Raw genomic sequence first — 24,141 nt, 5'->3', positions numbered from 1 at the left:
TGGATTATTTGTTTTGTGATTGTGAAGTTTGGTGAGTTCCTTGTACATTTTCGATATTAGCCCTTTATCTGATATGTCATTTGCAACTATCTTTTCCCATTCTGTCGGTTGCCTATTAGTTTTCTTGATTGTTTCCTTTGCCTTGCAGAAGCTTTTTATCTTGATGAAGTCCCAAGGGTTCAGTTTTGCTTTAATTTCCGTTGCCTTTGAGGATGTGTCAAGTAGGAGATTGCTGCGGTTGAGGTCTAGGAGGTTTTTCCCTACTTTCTCCTCGAGGGTTTTGATGGTTTCCTGTCTCACATTCAGGTCAAAAAAAAATATTCTGTTCCTTTTCCTTTTTCTTCTCCTGGTATTCCCATCATGCGTACATTATACTTTTTTTGTTTGTTTATTTATCCAGAGTTCTTAGATTTTCTGTCCCCTTTTCTTAAGAAAATCTTTTTCAGGGGGAGGGGGGAAAAGAGGTGGTGGTGATGGAGGAGGGCACTTATGGGGAAGAGCACTGGGTGTTGTATGGAAACCAATTTGACAATAAACTATTTAAAAAAAACGTTAAGCTATTAAAATTGTTATTAACTTAAACTTAATAGTTTTATCTATAAGATATGTTATGAAAGACTTATGGTAACTACCAGGCAAAAATATATAGCAGAGAAACAAATTACAGGGGAAACAATAAAAGCAAACTACATCAAACTATCAACAACTTCCAAAGTAAACAAGAGAGGAAGAAAGAAACTAAGGAACTACAAAACATTAGAAAGCAATTAACAAAATGTGATAATGAGTCTTTTCTATCAATAATTACTTTAAATGTAAATGATTTAAATTCTCTAATTAAAAGGTACAGAGTAGCTGAATGGATAAAGATACATTACCAATATACATGTTGCCTACAACAGACATATTTAAATTTTTTTATAATAGTTTACTGTCAAATTGGTTTCCATATAACACCCAGTGCTCTTCCCCACAAGGGCCCTCCTCCATTACCACCTCCCCTTTTCCCCCCTCTCCCTTCAGCCCTCAGTTCATTTTCAGTATTCAATAGTCTTTCATGATTTGTTTCCCTCTCTCTCTCCAACTCTTTCCCCCTTCCCCTCCCTATGGACCTCTGTTAAGTTTCTCCTGTTAGACATATGAGTGCAAACATATGGTATCTGTCCTTCTCTGCCTGACTTATTTCACTTAGCATGACACCCTCGAGGTCCATCAACTTTGCTACAAATGGCTAGATTTCATTCTTTCTCATTGCCATATAGTACTCCATTGTGTATATATACCACATCTTCTTGATCCATTCATCAAGTGATGGACATTTAGGCTCTTTCCATGATTTGGCTATCCTAGGAAGTGCTGCTATAAACATTGGAGTACATGTGCCCCTACACATCAGCACTTCTGTATCACTTGGGTAGATCTCCAACAGTGCTATTGCTGGGTCATAGGGGAGTTCTATTGATAGTTTTTTGAGGAACCTCCATACTATTTTCCAGAGCAGTTGCACCAGTTTACATTCCCACCAACAGTGTAGGAATGTGCCCATTTCTTCACATCCTCGCCACAGGCTGAAAGTTATAGGAAGGAATAAGATAATTTGAGACAAATATAAACCAAAAGAGAACAGGGTAGCTCTATTTATATCTGACAGATCAGACTAAATAAAAAATTGTTAAAAGAGACCATCATTATATGATAAAGGAGTCAATTCATGAAGAGGATATAACAATTATGAAGTATACAAACTTGTATTGGAAGATATATATTAATTATTAACAGATATTAAGGGAGAAATTAACAACAACACAATAATAGTAGGTAACATCAAGATCCCACTTTTACTAATGGATAGATCATCAAGATGGAAAACTCAATAAAGAAACAATGGATTTCAATGACACTTTAGACAAAATAGACCTAACAGATTATTTATATGTATAATAAAAATAAATATAAAAAGTAATATTTACATTATTCCATCCAACAGCAGCAGAACAGTAAATATATATAATATATAAATATATTTACAGAAATATATAAGTATATAAATATATATGTTATATTTATGTAAGTATATAAATATATAGGTATATAAATATATAAATATATATGTTGGATATATACATATATATCCAACTGCAGGAGAATACTCTTTCTTCACAAATTCATGGGGACCATTTTTCAGGGGAGATCATGTTAAACAACAAAACAAGTCTTATAAATTTAAGAAGATTTGAATGATCCAAAGTCTTATCTGGCTACAGTGATATAATACTAGAAATCAGTTTCATGAAGAAAACCACCAAAAAATCAATAATATGGGGTGCCTGGGTGGCTCAGTTGGTTCAGCAGCTGACATCAAGTCGGGTCATGATCTCATGGTTCATAGGTTCAAGCCCCATGTCAGGTTAGCTCAGAGCCTGGATCCTGCTTCAGTTTCTGTGTCTCATTCTCTCTCTCCCCTTCCCCACTCACACTTTGTCTCTCTGTCTCTCTCAAAAGTAAATAAACATTAAAAAATTAAAAAGAAACTGTTAATACCTGGAGATTAAACAACATGAACCTGAACAATCAATAATTCAAAGAAATTAATTCAAGAAGTATTTTTGAATACACAAAAATAGAAACTCAACATAGCAAAACTTAGGGGATGTTGCAAGAGCAGATTTTGGAGAAAACTTTATGTTGATAAACAGCTAAATAAGAAATATGAAAGATCTGAAATAAACTCAACATATACTTCAAGGACAAACAAAGTCCAAAATTAGTAGAAAGAAGGAAATAACAAAGATCAGAGTAGAAATAAGTGAAAGAGAGAGCAGAAAATCAATAGAAAAAATCAATGACACTGAGAACTGATTCTTTGAAAAGACAAACAGAATCGACAAATCTTTGGCCATATTTACTAAGAAGAAAAGAGATAGTATCCAAATAAAATCAGATACAAAATGGAAAACATTACAATTGATATCATTGAATACAAATACTCACCAGTGTACAAATTTTCCAAAAAGTCAAAATGGAGGGAATACTCTCAAACCAATTTTATCAGACCATCACTACCCTGATACTAAAGCCAGATAGATAATGTAAGAAAAAAATTTACAAGGGCTCCTGGGTGGCTCAGTCAGTTAAGCATCCAACTCTTGACTTCAGCTCAGGTCATGATCCTAAGGTATTGGATCGAGCTCATGATGGGCTCCACATTGAGCATGGAGTTGGCCTAAGATTAATTCTCTCTCTCTCTCTCTGTCTCTCTCTCTGTCTGTCTCTCTCCCTCTCTATCTTTCCCCCTCTGCACTTCCTGTGCTCACTCACTCTCTCTAATGAAAAAGTAAAGAAAGTTACAGACCAATATTCCTAATAAATATAGATGCAAAAGAAAAAGCAAGATGATCTCGAAAATCTCTGATGAGAAGAATTAAAATTGGTTAATATCACTCCTTTCCTCTCCCCACACACTTTTATCCATTCTTTTTATGTTAAATGATGCCTTATTTTTCAGAGTTGTGACAGAATTTTACTGATAAAAATAGAAGGGATAATAGAATCACAGAAACATCAATTTAGTCATAAGTCTACTGAAACTGATTATTCACAAACTCCTTTATATATGTAAGAACATATTGGATAATTTCTATTTTCAATCACTTTAAGTAAGGTTTTCTCTTACATACAGCTAAATATAAGGAAATTGAGAAAAAGACTACTTTTCATTTTACTTTACTAGGGAAGCAAAACTTCTCTCTGTAGTAGTCACATCTTCAATTAAAACATGAGTTCTGTGCACAAAACCTAGCAGAACCCTGTGTCAGATAAATAGCTGTATTTAAACATTTACTAAAAATGTAAGTAATGTTATAGGATTGTGTATGTTAAGTATCAAAAAAAGTATAAACATAAGATGTTATTTATACTATGTATTTCTTGTTTCTCCATTATGTAGAAATGGAAACAGAATTTTCAATTTTATATACTATTTAAGTTATTAATTAAAATTATGAGTGTTTGATTTACACAAATTATAACATATTTATGTGCTACTCATATCATTTTATCTGTGACCATATCATATATCAAGGACATAGGGTCCTATTATTAGAACTGCCTCAGTATTACTAAAAATTAAATAATTCAGTGGCTTAACAAAACAAACAACAAAATAAAAATATGTTTCTTCCATGCAAAATCCACTGTGGATCTAAGCAATTCTCTGAGTAAATTATTATAACGTCTGCACTTAGTAATTCAGAGCACTTCAAGATTTGACTTTACCGTTTTAAGTTAAGGGTTTCATCATAATTTCTATACTTACACATGAGAGAGGCGAAGAGTCTTATACTGAATATTAAATACTATGGAGAAGGAAAACACATCACTTCCACTTGTCATATTGTCAAGAGCTAGTCAGAGACCCATGTAAAACAGCAAGTGTTCAAGTAAGTGTATACCTGTATATGCCTCAATGCAGTAAATGATCAGATATTTATAAACTAGTAACTTCAATTCAAGGGCCTAGTCATTAACACCTAACCTAAGGAAAAGAGCTAAGCACCGTCCTTATAATAATTTTAGTTCCAATAATTGTTATCTTTTTAATTTGCTGCTCAGGGTATAACCATTGAAAGAAGCCCAAATAATGAATAATTAAATATCCAACAACACATCAAATACTTCCTAAAATATTGTGTATCTTATAATAAAGATTGGCATTTATTTTGATAAATGATATAATTACCTAATACCTGGACCTCTTTGATTTCTTTCCTTGACTAGTCTCAAACTTACCTACCAATTTGGAAAGTACAGTTTGAGCAATATTTTCATAATGCAAAATATCTCTCAATTGCTCAGTAACTTTAATTCAATCAGTTCTGGATCATCACAATATGCTTCCAAAATTATCCTTTCTATTAGCTTAAAAAATGTTTTGCCCTTTGATCTAATAGCACTAACACTATTGCCTAGTATGAGCTCGGATATTTTATTTCTGTACCTAAATCTTTGTTTCTATTCAAGATGGTAGAAAAAGAAATGTACAGGTTAAACTTGGATATAAACTATACTTGACAAGTTGTATAATATGGATAAAATTTTACTTAATTCATGGTAAGAACTTGAAATGACTGCTTGTTTTTGTGCCACATCCTTGTAACTCTCTAGAATTGAAACCACTTTGATGGTAATTCTGCTTTTTCCAAAGACATAATAACAAAAATAGGACTTACTTATGCCTGAAATAACTTTAAAAAGGGGAGGGGGACCAGATAAGATATATAAACAATAGTTTTAAAGTAATTTGACATGAGACAATAATGAACAGTAATCTATAAAAGATACAATAAAAGATAGGGAAATGCTGTAACTCTTCTAGTTTACTTTCTTGAGAGACTTTCCAGCCTAATGCACAGGGTGAGGAAACCCAACTGTAGCCTGATGGATACTCTCAAATGAGAAAAGAGTGTTGAGAGTCTAGAGAGATCAAGGTGGTCAGTTTACAGGAAGACTGCTGAAGATAAAAAGCTGAACAGAAGGAGAACTCAAGACACATGCACAGATCAGGAGAGTAGTAATACATGAATACGCACGAGGAAACTACTGAAGTCCAGGGAAAAGCATCTGAAAATCTTAGCAGTGTCAGACACTCTAACAGGTCCAGAAATAGAGTCTGTTGTTATATTTCAAGCTGGAGAAATTCATAAGGATTTGTGTAGAGTATGCAAGAATGACTTATCTTATACTGATAATTAACACAAGACTCAGAGGTGCTTCAGATTAGCCTAAAATATCATAAAGTCAGAACCAAATAGGATAAATAAGTTTAAGTAATGCAAGTGCACTTCAGAAAAATGTTGAAGAGAGTTTAAGATGATGGAGTAGTAAGGAAACCCTGGATTGGTCTTGCCGCTTGAAAACAGCTGGATCAAAATCAAACCATTTTGAACACCTAGAAAATTGATCTTAGGATTAACAGAATAATCTTTTCTGTTGAAGGAGACCATCCAGCAGGTACATGGTGCAGAGAGCTGCATTAGGTGAGAGAAGAGATGTGGTGCTGCAAAGAGAGGGAGCCATTTTTATAGAAGAAAGAAGAGAGAGAGAAGTGCATTGGGTTTATGGAAGAAAGCACTTCCCTGAAAGTGGTTAAAGAAAAAAAGTGAAAACACACACAAGGGACTGGACAAGAACCCACTGACAGGGGATAAAGGTGAACGTTTCAATACCGTCATGTTTGTTTGTTTGTTTGTTTGTTTGTTTTTATAAACAGTAGAACACAAGAGTCTGAAGTTTCAGAGGTCAGCGGCTGGTGGTGCTGAAAGAAATGATAGCCTGGGATTTAACCAGTGTAGAAGTAAGATGTCTGAAGTACAATTTAACTGATTGTAAGGATACTATCTGGACCTGAAAAACACATAGAAGGCACAGACAATCCTTTTCTGCAGAGATAAAATAACTAAAATATAGTCAGGCTAAAATTAAAAATGCTATAACTGAGATGACTCAAATGAAGGTCATAAAAAGGTGGACGGGCAAGGCAGAGGAGTGAATTAGCAATACAGAAGATAAAATTATGGAAAATAATAAGCTGAAAATAAGGGAGAAACAAAGGTCGGGGATCACAAAGACAGACTTAGAAAACATAATTACTTATTAAAATGTAATAACATTCATATCATAGGTGTCCCAGGAGGTGGACAAAAGAAAAGGGAGCAGAAAATTGATGTTAGCAAAGTATAGCTGAAAATTTCCCTAATCTGGGAAAGGACAGCCATAAAAATCCAAGAAGCACAGAGAGAACTCTCATTAAATTCAACAAAAGCTCGTCATTGCCAAGGCATAACAGTGTCAGATTCATGAAATACATAGGCAAGGAAAGAAACATGAAAGTGGGGGGGGAGTCTTTAACCTGTAATGGAAGACAGACCAAATTTGCAGCAAATCTGTCCACAGAAGCTTGGCATGCAGAAAGGAGTGGGAAGATATATTTAACTTGTTAAATAGTAAAAATATGCAGTCAAGAACACTCTATCCAGCAAGGTTGTCATACAAAATACAAAGAGTGATAAAGAGTTTCCCAGACAAAGACTAAAGGAGTTTGTGACCAGGAAACCATTCCTACAAGAAATTTTAAGAGAACTCTTTGAATGGGCAAAAAGAAAACAGAAACAACCAAAGGCTAGAAAGACCAAGAGCATTACTAGAAACACCCAACTCTACAGGAAACACTATAACACTAAATTCATATCTTTCAATAATCACTCTGAATGTAGATGGACTAAATGTTCCAATCAAAAGACATAGAGTAGTAGGATAGATTAAAAAACTAAGGTTCATCTATATGTTGCCTGCAAAAGACTCATTTAAGACCTAAAGACACCTGCAGATTGAAAGTGAGGGGTGGAGAAACATGTTAATAGGTATCAAAAGAAAGCTTCTCAGACAAACTAGACTTTAAAACAAAGACTGTAACAAGAGATGAAGAAGGGCATATGTCTCAAGAAAACCTAACAATTATAAATATTTATGGCCCCAACTTGAAATAACTCAAGTATATAAATAAATTAATCATAAACACAGAGAAACTCATTGATAATATTACCATAATAGTAGGGGACTTCAACACCCCACTTATAAGAGTGAACAGATCATCTAAGAAGAAAATCAACAAGGAAAACAATGGCTTTGAATGACACACTGGACCAGATGGACTTAACATCTATATTCAGAACATTTCATCCTAAAGCAGCAGATACACATTCTTCTCAAGTGCACATGGAACATTCTCCAGGATAGATCACATACTAGGACACAAATCAGCCCTCAACAAGTACAAAAAGACTAAGAGCATACCATGCATATTTTCAGATCACAAAACTATGAAAATTGAAGTCAACCACAGGAAAACATTTGGAAATACATGGAGGTAAAAGAATATCATACTAAAGAATAATGTGTTAACAAGGAAATTAAAAAGGAAAAATTTTAAAAAATACATGGATGCAAATAAAAATGAAAATACAACAGTCCAAATCCTTTGGGATATAGCAAAGGCAGTCCTAAAAGGGAAGTATATTACAATTCAGGCCTATCTCAGGAAGCAAGAAAGGGTCCAAATATACAACCTAACTTTACAACTAAAGGAGCTGGAAAGGAATAGCAAATAAAGCCTAAAAATAGCAAAGTGGAAATAAATATTAGGGCAAAATTAATAATATAGAAACAAACAAATGGACAAAAAAAACAATACAACGAATTAATAAAACTAAGACCTGGTTCTTTGAAAGAATTAACAAAATTGAGAAACAGTCAGACTTGTTAAAAAGAAAATAGACAGTATCCAAATAGAGAAAATCATGAATTAAAGAAGAGAGATAACAACCAACACCACAGAAATAGAAACAATTATTAGAGAATACAATGTAAAATTAGAGCCAACAAACTGGGAAATCTGAAAGGAATGAACAAAGGCCTACAAACTCACAAACTACCAAAACTGAAACAGGAAGAAATAGAAAATTAATTTTAACAGACCCATAACCAGCAAACAAATTGTATCAATAATCAAAAATCTCCCCAAAAATTAGAGTCATTGACCAGATTGCTTCCTAGGGAAATTCTACTAGACATTTAAAGAAGAGTTAATACCTATTCTTCTCAAACTGTTCCAAAAAAAATAGAAATGAAAGCAAAACACCCAAACTCATTTTATGAAGCCAGCATTGCCTTAATTCCAAAAGCAAGATGCCCAAAAGGTATTTGACACAATAAAGCATCTATGCTTGATAAAAACCCTCAACAAAATAGGGATAGATGGAACATTCCTCAAAATCATAAGGATCATATGAAAAACCTACAGCTAATATCACTCTTAATGAGGAAAAACTGAAAGCCTTATCCCTATGGTCAGGAACAAGACAGGGATGTCCACTCTCAAGACTGTTCTTTAACATAGCACTGGAAGTCCTAGCCACAGCAATTATACAATAAAAAGAAATAAAAGGCATCCAAATTAGCAAGGAAGGAGGCAAATTTTCACTATTTGCAGACAACATGACACTGCATGTAGGAAAACTGAGAGACTCCACAAGAAAACTGCTAGAACTAATACATGAATTTAGCAAAGTTTAAGGACGTAAAATCAACATGCAGAAATTTGTTGCACTTTTATACACCAATAACGAAGCAGCAGAAAAAGAAATCAAGGAATTTGATCTCATTTGCAATTACACCCAAAACAATAAGATATCTTGTAGTAACATAACTAAAGAGGTAAAAGATCTCCTTTCTTGGGGCACCTAGGTGGCTCAGTCGGTTAAGTATCCAACTTCAGCTCAGGTCATAATCTCATGGTAATGGGTTCAAGCCCCACATCAGACTCCTTTCTGACAGCTCAGAACCTGGAGCCTGCTTCAGATCCTGTGTATCCCTCTCTCTCTGCCCCTTCCCTGCTCATGCTCTGTCTCTTTCTGTTGCTCAAAAATAAATAAACACTAATTTTTTAATAAAAAAAAGAAAAGATCTCCTTTCTTATGAAGGATATTGAAGACTTAAATAAATTAAAAAGCAGTCCATGTTCATGTATTGGAAGAACAAACATTGTGAAAATGTTTATAATAACCAAAGAAATCTACATGTTTAATGCAATTCCTATCAAATTACCACCAGTGTTTTTCACAGAGCTAAAACAAACAGTCCTAAAATTTGTATGGAATCACGAAAATCCCAAATAGACATAGCAATCTTGAAAGAGAAAAAACAAAACTGGAAGCATCGTGATTCCAGATTTTAAACTATATTACAAAGCTGTAGTCATCAATACACTACAGTACTGACACAAAAACAGAGACCTAGATCAATGGAACAGAAAAGAAAACCTATAATGGACACACAACTATTTGGTCAACTAAATTTTGACAAAGCAGGAAAGAATATTCAATGGAAAATGGGCAGACTCTTCAAAAAAATGGTGCTGGGAAAACCAAACGACGACATGCAGAAAAATAAAACTGGATCTTTTCTTACACCATACGAAAATATAAATTCAAAATAGATTTAAAATGTGAGACAGGAAACAATGAAAATCATAGAGGAGAACATAGGCAGTAACCTCTTTGACCTCAGCCAGTGCAATTTTTTACCTGATATGTCACGGAAGGCAAGAGAAACAAAAGCAAATATGAACTATTGGGACTTAACCAAGATACAAGCTTCTACACAGTAAAGGAAACAATCAACAGAAGTAAAATGCAGCTAAAGGCATGGGAGAAGACATTTACAAATGACAGATCTGATAAAGGGTTAGAATCTAAAATCTACTAAGAACTTATCATACTCAACAGCCAAAAAACAAATAACTCCATTAAGAAATGGGAAGAAGACAAGAATAGACACTTTTCCAAAGAAGGTGTATAGATGTCTAATAGACACATGAAAAGATGCTGAACATCACTCATCATCAGGGAAATACAAATCAAAACCTTGATGAGATACCATCTACACCTGTCATAATGACTAAAATCAACAGCACAAGAACAGTTATTGGCAAGGATGCAGAGAAAGGGTAACCCTCTTGCACTGTTGGTGGAAATGTAAACTGGTGTAGCCACTCTAGAGGACAGTTTGGAGGTTCCTTGAGCTATGAAAAATAGAACTATCATATGATCCAGCAATTGCACTATTACTTATCCAAAGGATACAAAATTCCAGATTCTAAGGGGTATGTATACCCCAATATTTATAGCAGCATTATCAAAAATAGCCAAGCTATGGAAAGAGCCCACATATCCATTAATTGATGAATGAATAAAAACAGATATCATTATATATACATATGTATACACACACAATGGAATGATACTTAGCCATTGATAATGAATGAATAAAGAAGATATATATGTATATATGATATCTTCTTTATTCATTCATATGTATGTATATATATACATATGAATATAATGGAATGATGCTTAGCCATCGAAAAGAATAAAACCTTGCCGTTTGCAATGATGTGACTAGAGCTAGAATATATTATGCTAGACAAAATATGTTCATCAAAGATAGAAAAATACCATATGATTTCATTCATATGTGGAATTTAAGAAACAAAAGAGATGAACATAATGGATATGAGGGGAAAAGAGAAGAGAGGGGAAACAAACCACAATAGACTCTTAATGATAGAGAACAAACTATGAATTGATAGAGGGAGGTGAGTGGGAGATGGATTAGATGCGTGATGGTTACTAAGAGGGTACTTGTTATGATGAACACTGGGTGTTGTACGTAAGTGATAAATTACTGAATTCTACTACTGAAACCATATTGCACTGTAGAGTAACCAAAATATAAATGAAAAAAGAAAAAAATAAGGAAAAAGATGTTGTAGAATTTTATGAGTACAGAAATATCCATCACCCAGTTAGGTAAAATTCACAATGTCAGTTATGTCAATGAAGGTTTACAGGATTTCAACAAAGCAAGGAAATATGGCCTTTTATTGGGAGAAAAAGGTATGAACTTAAACCACCAAGTTTATTTAGACTACATAGACTGATTATAATTACATTCCATATACCCCCAAATTAAGTGGGAACAATGTTGATAAAAAACAAAGGTTAAAATTTCTAGTGATAAGAACTGGAATAAAGAGATGAATATGTTAGATAGAATTAATAGCAAATTAGAGATGAATAGATTATTAAACTTAAAAATATAATAATAAAAATGCCAAAAGACAAACACCTGGAAAAAAGGAGAAATTTTAAAATGAGAAATTAAAAAAATGATTTAACAAAAAACAATCAGTGAGATGTGGAAAAATATCAGGCAGTCTGATACATACACACACATATTTAGAGATCATATATGTTTAGAGATTATATATATTTTGAGATTATATATATATTTAGAGATCCTCAAGCAGTGAGCAGAGACTCTACTGATAAAATAATTTCCAAATTGAATGAAAACTAGAGTCTTATCAATTTACAAATCAAAAAACATGAAACACAACTAATATGAAGACAACATAAAAACACATCAAAATCAAATTGCTTAAAGGGAGATAAAGAGAAAATGCTAAAATAAGTTATAGAGCAAACATATTATTATAGAAAATCAAAGATAAGAATGACAGATTTCCCCCCTTGCACCTCATCCCTTGGAAACTATGAAAAGAATAAGATAGTGGAGCAACATCTTTGATGTGCTCCGGGAGAATAATGTGCAATTTACAATACTCAATGAAAATATCTTCAAAAATAAAACTGAAAGACATGTTAACATATAGAATATCTGAAAGAAATCATTTCCTGCAAATCTTCACTTGGAAAAATATCTAACGATGCCCTTCGGGAAGAAGTAAAATGAGAACCGATGGAACCTTGGATCTACACAAAGGAGTGAAGAGCGCTGGAAACGGTAACCTAATGAGTAAGTGAGGAAGACTTTATTTTCTTATTATTTACATCTCTATAAAAGATAACTGTTCAAGAAAAATAACAAAAAGGTGGTCTGAAATTGGCAACATAAATACAAATATAATCCTTCAGCAAAAACTGGTAGAATAGAAAGGATAAATAGAAAATTCTATAATTTTAGTTGGATATTCCAGTAGCCCTCTCTCAGTAAATGATAGAATAAATAGCATGCCATCAGCAAAGGTACAGTAGACTTGAACAGCAGTATCCAACCAACTTAACTAATAGCATTTATGGACACCTAGCAACAGCAGTATAGACATATTTCTGAAGAGCACTTGGGGCACTTACTAAAATAGACAATACACTCAGCCATAAATAAGTCTCAGTACATTTAAAATAATAATTCAGTGGATACAAAAATAGCTTCTCAAGCCACATGCTTAAATTAAAAGTCAATAAAATACATATAACTGGACAATTTCCAAAAACTTGAAAACTATGCCATACAATTTGGAATAACTCTTGGGTCCAAGAATGAATCATAGACAATTTAGAAAGTATTTTGAACTAAATAGAAATAAAACCATGACTTTCAGATGCTCAGCTAAGATGGGAGGGAGAACTGAGCTTCTAGGTGTGTTGGAGTAGCAGATTAAAGCAACAAATTATAGATGAAAGAATTAATCCTTAATCAATGTGATGTTATAAGCAGAGTCTAAAGCTAGAGGAAGCACTGAGTCTCCCTGATCTATTTTTCACTGTGGAATGGTGCACTTATTAAGAGTCAAGTAATCAATGTAGATGTGGTGGTAGGTCATCTTATATTTGAGGGAACTCTGAACAAAAGGCTCTAATAGTTTTACATATTCAGGGATTAAGGAGGGATAGGTGAATGAACAGCTAGGAGTTGACTACAGTGGGTGAAAGTGTCAAGATTTCCACAGAAGGAGACCTTGGGAGGTAACTAAAGCAGACTTCAACCCGATGCCTCAGATAAAAAGACCTAGGAGTGAAGGTGGCCTGGCTAGGGATATGGCATGCTTGGTCAGAGGAAGGAGTTTCAACTTGGATTGCAATTCCCTTCTGAAACTGCAATACACATGCTGTACATCAAATCTAGTGTGGGGAGGTCTCCCTTTATTTTAAAATCTCCTTTTTTACCTGTGATAATTGGACAGCTCAGTGGGATGTCTACATGTGAGCCTTCTTTCATGTTTACAACACTTAATGAGGCAATTTGTAATAATGACTTATTTATTCAACTATTGCAAATAATTTTCATCCTTTACTTTTCTTGTTCTTTTTTTCTGGAACTCCTATTGCCCACATATTAGATCTCCTGGATTGATTGATTTTTTTCCTTTCGTTTTTACTTATTTTTTCAAGACATATCCATGTCGGACTGACTCAGTACTAGTGACACAAATATAGTTAATTGAGATGAGTCTGTATCTAGTGGAGTTAGCTATTGGAACAAAATTATATTTCTGATTAGAACTGTAACCATTTTTCTGGTGGCAGTAGCAATATAATTTGTGGCACTATCAAGTTCCCACGGCAAATGTGCCAATAAAACAAGCTATTATATCTACTGGTTTCCTCCAAGGACTAGTTTTACAACCAGATTCTGGACTTTGTTTCTGTGGGGTTCACTGTCTGATTCAATAGCCCATCTGATAGTTCTGTCAGCTAACCAATGTCCTCTTCAATAAATTTACGTTTCTAACAAAATCACTGAGAAATTGTTTCTATTGTTTACAAACATGTAACCTTAGTCAGATACCAACACCTAGCATAGCCCTAATAGGACATAGCATAGATTTCTATAGTTGCTTCAGTGAAAATTAGTGAATGTGTTTGTAGAGTGGAGGAGGAATGAGTGAGTATCCATGATGCAGCTACTGAGTAGACAGACCTTGAACAAATTTCCTTTCAGCAACTTCTTCATTCTTAACTTTGTATGTAACACCACGGCTAATGCCTCTGGGATTCCTCTGATGATACTAGTCCCATTTCTTTGGAGGTCACTGACAGATGTGAGCAGTAGCGTTTTTTTCTTGCTGTTTGCTCCATTGATGCATATATACAATTTCTAATATACAGAAATATGTGTACTCTCTTGTGTACGTAACCTTCCCTTTAATTCTCTTTGCAATTATATTCCTTCTTGTATTTCTAAAGATTATTGCAGTGATGTTTCAGATGGATTAGGCAGTGCTCAGTCCACCATCCTGAACCATATATCATCAATCCAGTGATGTTGGAAATAACCATGTTGCACGACCAGTTGCCTGCTAAATCCTTTTCCTGACAGATCTTCAAAACATACATTCCTGTCTTTAAGATCTCTGTCTTCCTCGTGGACCAGCTCTTGGAGAAAAAGAGGTAGGCATTTAGCTCTTCAAAATTTAGTATTAAATTTAAAAAATAGCAGGCATGCAGAGATGATTAGATCTGAAGGAAAGTAAGGCCAAAAGCATATGTCACACATTTCTCTTATATCTCATAGGATATTGTCATCTGATTCATCAGAATATTAATCCTGCTGATTCAATATTTTGAACTGAGATTTCCATAGATTAGCTGCATAGCCCTGCACACTTCTAGGTACAGAAAGAGAAATGAAAAAATTAACACATTTTAAAACTCCATTATAAAATAGGTAATTTCTATGATACTCAAGAATTGATGTGTTGCTCTATTTCATCTATAGTTACAGTTCTTTTTAAAAAATTCCAAAGATAATTACTGCATATAAAAAATACTTATTGTTATCTTTCATTAGAAATAACTAAATTGTAGGTTTATCATATAGGCTTAATAAATTACAGTGCTATCTCAAGATTCTATTTTAGCCCTAAATGTACCCAGAAAAAAGTACAAGTGAAATGTAAAAATATATATTTTTTTTCCTTTCTCCTACAATGGTAGCTGTATAACATGCATCAATAGAATAAATTAACTATTCCTGTTTAAGGAAACCAATAACCAGAATACCCAGTCAAGAAGAAGGGAGAGATAAGAACGAGATAAGGGAGAATATATCTGAATAGCAAGAATTGATCTAGAGTTAATCACAGCAATGCATCAATGCTGGTCTTGGGGAAGGACTGTTTGTTTCTATATATCTATTGGCGCTCTGGTAAAAGAAAAAAAAAAAAGCAGCTGCCCAGCACAGATGGGCGTAGTTTGGTGTAGGCAGGTCTCACCTCCACTGTGGCTCCTGCCAACTGCTCCCTGAAACCCTGCATTGGTGGTTATGAGGAGAAAAATGGCGACCCACCAGTCCCTTCTCAAACCAGGTACTGCAAATCACTCTTTTGGATTTGATATCACTGTGCTTCAGGCTCAGCCACGGTGGGCTGTGTTCTGTGTCTCACACCCAGCCTCGTTTCCAGATCTTACTCCATGAGCATTAATGATACAATCCTGAAGTGTAATCCTGCAAGCTGGGGTACTTCCTAGCAGGGGCTTGAGTAGGGAAGCACTTCCTCCCTATGCTGACTGAGTCCGTTGCATAGGGTCTATCCTGGAGGGAATTACTGGGACCGGGGCACCCAGCCCAAAGAGAGCTCCGCAGTTAGAAATGGGATCTCCCCGAAAGCCCTGCAGTTAGAGATGGGATGATGAGATCCCTCTCCATCCAGGGAAGAGGTTTTCCTCTTCTCCAGAGACAGCTATACGATGACCCAGCTGCTCTTCCTCTTCCCTTTGTCTCTCTGCAGAGGGGGCTCCCTCCCCTCTGTGCCTCTGTGTCTGGCCTATTTTTATCTTCCCCAGTTCACAATCACGCACCTATGAGGCTGTCTTCTTACTGGACTTTTTCTCTTTTCCTCCCAGACTCTTGGAGTTCAGAGTCCTTTGGCTTCAGTCCTTCTTTGTTTGAGAGATGCAGGCGGGAAGTACCGAACTCTTATTTCTCTGCCATCTTGTCTCCTCTGCTATTACTTTTATTTCTGGGCAAAAAGCTTCCAAATGTCTTCTCCTGTCAAACCCTCTCCCTTCAAAGGGAAGACCACGGACCTTATTTCCCCCAAACAGTCTTCTGCTTAACCTGAAAGAGTTGCTACAAAAGATATGTTAAATAAAAAGACTTAAAAAATTATCTACACATTAGGAAAAAATGGAAATTAAATGACATAAGTTATTTATTTCATAAAATAAGCCTATTTTTAAATGTTCTTATATAGTTTCTGGACTCGGGTTATAAAATGAAATAGTTAAAAATTGTGATTTCAATTTTTTAAAGTGCTGCCCTTAAGTCATATTTTTTTCATTTCTTAATTCTAAGAAATAAATTTTTAAAATATTTTTTCAACTTTTTTATTTTGAGAGAGAGAGTGCACAAACACACATGCAAGCAGGGGACGGGCAGAGGGCAAGTGAGGGAGAAAATGCCAAGTAAGGAGCCCAACACATGGCTCAGTCCCACCGACTGTGAGATAATGACCTGAGCCCCAATCAAGAGATGGAGTCTTAACCAACTTGGGCACTCAGACACCCCCAAAATAGATTTTTTTCATAAACTAAATGTGAGGTTAAAATATATAGGAAATTAAATTGCATCTACATGTATTTTGTAGAAAATTTATACATAATTGTCATTCTTTCAAACTCTGGATTATGAAATAAAATCAGTGTATTTTATTCTTTGATAAAATACAGTGTATTCCACCTTTGATCCTTATTTTTTTTCGTTTCTTGTTCTCAGGAATAAAGTATGCATCTCCCAAACTCTATGAAGGGCTACATATTTTTGGAAGCTCTTTTAGCTATTTATATTATTTAGTGAATAGCAAAAACAAAGCTTTATCAAATTACATATTCTAAAAGTGTATGCATGGAGTGAAGGGTAAAAGGACATCCATTTGAGGGCCAGGTTTTCATTTTTAAAACTGGCTAAAGCTAATATATTCTTGAAGTATATCTGTCTCTTTTGAGGATAAAATTTTTTGAAAGATCTCAGATATATTAGAGAAGAAAGGTCTCTTTTATTAAAAAATAATATTACTTACTTCCCAAAATATATGTACCTTGTGTCCATTTAGAGACCTGCTAGTATCCTCCAAACTCAAATGACAGAAGTTTGAATCTCTGTGGAGGGTGGGACAGAAAGCAGGGTGTAAACATTACCTGCTAAGTCCCACTCAATTCTCAGACAATATACTGACAGTGTGCCTGGTTGCGTTCCCAGTCATGGTGCGTGAGGCAATAAATTCCATGGGCTCCTGACCTGGAATAACTGAAGAGTTTTGAAAAGTTAATGTTATTTACTCATAGTATGATTTAGAAGGGAAGTTGCTCCAAAATGCGTTAAGTATTGACTGCAAAAGCAATTCCACTTTATGAGAGCTGTGCCAGATTGTAGAAGCAGATAAAAAGTCTGGCATCCACTACATTTCCTAACCTGTAATATCTGAAGTTCCAAAAAAAACCACAAAAAACGAAGTTTGAAACAGTTTCAGAAAGCCCATAGGGAGAGAAATACACTATGGAAAAGGCTGAGTTAACAGTGAGATTTTGTATGTGACGTGCTTGGTGCTAAATATGGAAATAGCATCTTTGCAGTAATTAAGGACTTGGGAAACATCTAGCAGATTTCTGTATATTTTAATAATGTAGTAAGTAAATGATTAGATATTTGTTGTACTTCTCAACAATTTCTGCAAGAGAAATTGCACAGTATTCAGATCTTTGCAATGCAATGACAATCATGAAGAACACCTGTGCCCAAGACAAGTGCCTGATGGAGATTTTACCTTTAATTTTGTATTTTACTATTAATGTTAGGATAAATTGACCATTTCCTTATTAAGCAGGAATTATCCTGCCTGTATGTTAGTGCATGGATAGCTGAGCTCTTAATGCTATGAAAGCTTTAAGAAATAAATAGCTGTGAAGTGTCACTTTTTTCTCCTTTCAAGTATTGCTTGGTAGCAGTGAAAATCAACTTACTTTTGGTTAGTCCACTCATAATCCAATTATAGCTTCAAAGTTTATGATATGTGTACTACCAAGAATATTCACAGAGAAGACATGTAATTTTCAAGTTAATAACTTAATAAAGAAAGAAAGCATTTGAAAATTGACTTGCATTTCCTATAGAATTATTGACATTTTGATACATTAATGACATACAAGATATGAACATATATTGTGACAGCCATATTATATGTGTCACTTGATAACTTGTTTTGAAGATTTTATAGTGTCTTCAAAAGGTAAATATCTTGCTTTTACAAATTGATCAATTGAAAATCTCGACTGAATTTAAATAAAACCTGATGGTGGTTCAATTTAACCACCATGTGGCCATACTCTGTTCAGTCATTCAGACTTCCCCATTTCCCAATGTTTTGGTTTTTTTGCTATGATGCATGATAATTAACTAAGGGGGGTTATTTCTGAAAAATACAAACCCTGACACTTCCTTCTGCTGATTCCAATGCTTTTGAAAACCTTAGCCCTGTAACTAAATTAGTATGTCAGAATGTGCTGATGACCTTTGTATTGAAGAGAACTTTACAGAAGTTAATGGGAATGGGCTATTTAGACTGCAATTATCTTATTAACTCAAGCATGTGCTATAGCCAGCAATAATGTATAGCAACATTTTATTATCACAAGGAATGGAAGAAGATTCACTTAGTTAAGCAGTCAGTGGACAAATATTTGCCCACCCTTATCCTCAATACTGTCTAAATGAATTTGAAAAATAAAAAAAAATAATAGAAATATACCATTACCATGGATTCAAAGTGCATGCAAAAGGCGAGTGGACCACTGTAACACACCCCACACGTGCATGCATGCACACACACACACACACACACACACACACACACACACACACCCCAGATGTATATTATTCTCTCTTCATTTTTCTCTTTCCTTTTTCCTTCAGTTTCATTTTTTTATTGGACTCTACCAAGCCCATATTTACAAAAACATTAACTGCAAACATTTATTGTTGAAAATGAATGCTGTTAATAAAATATTCAATACAACCAGATTTTAATTTCATAATAGAGTATCTAATTTTATACCATAAAAACAGCTAATTGTTTTTAAAGTATGCATAAGGACTCCAAGGAAAGGAGAGCTTGGGAGATGTGGAAAGGAAAGAATTAAGAAATGACAGAGCAGATAAAGAGAGAAAAGATAGACTCCAAGAGGGAGAACTTGTGTGGGCACTAAATGTGCTTTGGTAGAGGAGGAAGGCACAGATGGTACCCATGTGAGCAGAAGACACACACTTATAGGAATTCCACGTAGAAAACATAAGAGCACAAAGAGAGAACTGATTCCAGGAAAACCACAGGTCTTTAGCCGAGCTTCAAATTGCTCCACTCCTCAAAACCTGATAATTACCTGCTTCATATCTGACTCCGTCCGATCAAGTACAACGTGGATTGGCTCCCGGGTTTTTCTGAATCAGATCAACCATCCAAATTTATCAAGAAACTCTCAGATTACATTATTTTTTAATGTTTATTTATTTTTGAGAGAAACAGACAGAGTGCGAGCAGGGACGGGCAGACAGAGAGGGAGGCACAGAATCCCAAGCAGGCTCCAGCTCTGAGCTGTCAGCACAGAGCCCGATGCTGGCTGGAACTCACAGATGGTGAGATGATGGCCTCAGTCTAAGTCCCACGCTTAACCGACTGAGCCTCCCAGTTGCTCCCGAATGTTATTATTAACAGCATACTCTATTCTCCCCCGTTGTCAGAAGTGGACAATAAATTATATGGTCATTTTAATATACTGTGGAAATAAATGAAGACAAATCAAACAAGCAGAGACAGAAGCGATTCAGAGTTTGCTATAGCAAGAGACTCAGCCTCTACCGTTTGCATTTTTGGGGAGACTCAAAAGCAGGTATGTCAGTTTAAATGCTTTATTGTGGAAAAACAGGAAGGTTTCAGTAATGCTCTGACGGGAGGTTGCTCACATGGGAAAGCCGGAAGTACACTAACCAGAAGCAGACAGCCTGTCTACTAGGGTAGGCAGCATATTTGGCTTTCTCTGACTGCTCCTAAAATGGAAGGAGGGTGAAAAATTAAGAAAGATAGTCGTGATGGACTGATTCCGACCATTTTTAGTCTATACTTGCAAAAAACTGGTTACTGCACATTGTGGGTTGGAGTTCTGTTTGTATGTATAGTTCGAATGTTGTCAGTTTGTTTCTTTGGTCTCTCAATAGCTGCTCAGATAAGCATTTCTTTTCTTAAACAATCATTTATGTTTTGCCATGTAGTAGGATCCCGAAATACAGCAGAACTGGGAAAGAATAACTCTGCTGTAACTGCCTGTGTCTAAGTTTCATCAAGTAGGATAGGACTGCTTAGGGACATCATGGGCATATTCATAAATTGCTTATCTAGATTTATAGTTAAACATCAAAGTTACAAATAAAACTTTTTTTATAAGGCTAACACTAACACAGTCATTAACACTGGTTACTTTATTTTCTTGAACCTCAGTTTCCATATCTATGAGAAAAGTATTCCAAGCACAGGATACCTGAGCCCCTGTCCAGCTCTCACATGGCTATGCTTCTGTGAAATGTCTTGGTCTGCACAAAATGACAAAGTTTCAGACACTTTGGAAGTTTAAGGAGGCCATTTAATTCAGAATTCCAATGTAATGATCGCTTTACCATTTGGTTCTCTATTTGCCTTTTGAGTAATAGACACCGTCTGAATGAGCCGGCCCTTCAACAAAAAACAAGGACTATAATAAAAAAAAAAAAAAGAATTACTTAATTGTTTCTAATTAATCTATGTTCTATCTTGCCTCTCTCCCTACACAGACAGAAGTGCCTAACATACTTAATGTTTTTTTCTTAAATTGCTCCTAAATTTAAATATGACATGAAGAAAGGTAATTAATCATAAAAAGATACAAGCTTTAAAAAGCTAATACATTCCATCAGGGACAGAAATTACATGCTGTTTTTTTCCCCTAGGAAGTGTGTCTTGGGTTTTTCCCTTATTATTTTCTTTACTTTTTTTTCCTCTTCTTTTTTTGGTGGTGGGGGTGGTTATGTTTAAATGAAGTTGCTTTTACAGCACCAAAGACTTAATCATCCATTTCCTATATAAAAGGTAGCTACTTTTTTGCATGAACCTCAAGTATGTTGTAGTATAGAGGTGGAATTTAAGGAAAGGTATTAAGCAGGCTGTGTTTTAGCTTATGGGCAAGTAATAAATTGTATCATTTTTCTTGAATGTATCATAGACAAGCTGCTATATAACGATTGCCACTTCAGATAGCTGTGAAATTAGGTGATTAACTAGTTGTTACTTAACCTTCTAATTTCTGTATAAGTCTAATTACATGAAATAGAAGTTGGGGTTTTGATTTTTTACTTTGCTTTTCTGTCTGGAGTGTCATTGTGACTATTATATTGTAAATGATGGAAAATAAATGCATATGTTAAAAAAATAAAGTTAAAAAAATAAAAAATTAACAAAAAAACCTCTTTAGGGAAAAGAAAAAAGCTAACTTCAGTTTACAGCTAATCAGTTCTCCTTAGTAAATCTTCCAAAGTCCTTCTCTGTATGGATGGTACAAAACCTCAATCTAAATAAAAACACTGAATCCAAGGGTGCCTGGGTGGTTCAGCCAGTTAAGCATCTGACTTTGGCTCAGGTTATGATCCTACAGTTCGTGGGTTCAAGCCCTGTGTCAGGTTCTGTGCTGACAGCTCAGAGCTTGAAGCCTGCTTTGGATTCTCTGTCTCCATCACTCTCTACCCCTCCCCAACTCATACTCTGTTTGTCTCTGTCTTTCAAAAGTGAATAAACATTTAAAAGAAGTGGATGGACCTCAAGAGTGTCATGCTAAGCGAAATAAGTCAGGCGGAGAAGGACAGATACCACATGTTTGCACTCAAAGGTCTAACAGGAGAAACCTAACAGAGGACCATGGTGAGGGGAAGGGGGAAAGAGAGTTGGGAAGAGAGAGGGATGCAAAACCTGAGAGACTACTGAATACTGAAAATGAACCAAGGGTTGAAGGGGAAGGGGGAGAGGGAAGGGAAGTGGTGGAAATGGAGGAGGGCACTTGGGGGGAAGAGCTCTGGGTGTTATATGGAAACCAATTTGACAATAAACTATTTAAAAAACAAAAAATAAAAGAATTTAAAAAATAAAAATACTGAATCGTGGGATCACTGTTTTTTTTTAATTAAAAAAATTTTAATGTTTATTTTTGAGACAGAGTGTGAGCAGGGGAGAGAGAGGGAGACACAGAATCTGAAGAAGGCTCCAGGTTCTGAGCTGTGAGCACAGAGCCCCACACATGATTCAAACTCACGAACCTTTAGATCATGACCCGAGCCGAAGTCGGACACTTAACCAACTGAGACGCAGGTTCCCATGAAACCACAGTTAAAGTCCCTCAGGGAAATTCAAACACTTCCTCCATAGAGAGAAAAACCACAATTGGTGAATTTCTAACTATCAACAAAATTATTCAAAATGAAAAATAAATAGCATAAAGCCTGCTTATCTCTTAATTATATATGTAAGGAAAATGTATGAGACTAGGCCAATGTAGAAAATTAACTCTAAAGAAAAACAGTAAGGTAGAATAGACATAATCAAGGGAAAGTAGGAGACAATTAAAAAGTTGCCTTTTTGTGTTTTACATTGTCAGAAAATAAATGTTCTTAGTTTTAAAATGCATTTTGTTAATTAATGTTGATGTGAAAAAATTTTCTGATTTTTTTCTGAGACATTAATTTGAAAGATTCACTTTTAAATGGAAAAGATTCACTTATAAAATATGTAATGATTTTAGAACTTTAAGATTTAACCATGTCATTTTTTCAGCATCATTGTTTTTAATAATTTCATAATAGCCCATTTTAAACTTTAAATTTCCAATTTTATGTTATTATAAAAATAAAGTCAATATATTTCTTTAGTAGTTTCATGGACTCACTTATGCTTATTTTACATTTTGTATTTTACAAAATAATTTGAATCTATCGATTCTATGGAGGCTTTTAATATGTTCATGTTAATGTTCACAAAATTTGGACCAATTTAGCTTCCAACCTGGTTTACTTAAAAAAAAAAAACCTCATAAAACAATTGCAAATATGGCATAGATCAGTTACAGAAATATTTGACAATTTGGTAGGTGATAGATAATATCCCACTTATTTATTTATTTATTTATTTTTAGATGGTAACTGTTAAAGGACATATCATTAGTCACTAATATGTCCAGAAGTTCCTAATGATTTTACTTCTAAAATGCTATAGTGGGTTGCATATTATTACATTGAGAAAAAAACAACAACTATATTGTAATGTTTCAAAGTTATATAGCATTAATTGTTTGCATTCCATCAATAATAATATTTCAAACCGGGAATATAATAATACTCAATTATATTATTTGGAAAATGTTTGGTGTTTCTCAATAAAGATTAATGGTTTAAAATTTGAAGGTTTCAAATTTAAGCTTGGATTTTAACTTCCAAATTCTGTCTCCATTTTTTAGATGCTGCCTCTGATTTCATTGAGAGAGCATGAATTTGGCTAGGCCATTTATCCCATTTGAATTCTGCTTCCAGAGTTTGACTTGGTAAAAGAATTATTAGAATTCTCTCAGAAAGTTTCTTTATAGCAAATTGACAGAGTTTGGAGCACTTTACAACATTAGTGACCTGGCAGATGTTAAATGACTAATATTTCAACTACTA

General features: G+C 34.6%; 1 long non-coding RNA gene across 1 annotated transcript in view; it reads right to left on the bottom strand.

Moving 5' to 3' along the window:
• Window positions 1–21,102: 21,102 nt before the first annotated feature.
• Window positions 21,103–24,141, bottom strand: part of LOC115276048 — a 57,543-nt gene continuing 54,504 nt past the window's right edge. The window contains exon 3 of the long non-coding RNA XR_003901794.1: window positions 21,103–21,155. This is a non-coding gene — a long non-coding RNA (uncharacterized LOC115276048). The remainder of the gene's footprint in view (window positions 21,156–24,141) is intronic.

This window comes from Suricata suricatta, chromosome 13, assembly GCF_006229205.1.
Source record: "Suricata suricatta isolate VVHF042 chromosome 13, meerkat_22Aug2017_6uvM2_HiC, whole genome shotgun sequence".
Taxonomy (NCBI): domain Eukaryota; kingdom Metazoa; phylum Chordata; class Mammalia; order Carnivora; family Herpestidae; genus Suricata; species Suricata suricatta.
This window is presented reverse-complemented; position numbering and strand designations above follow the sequence as displayed.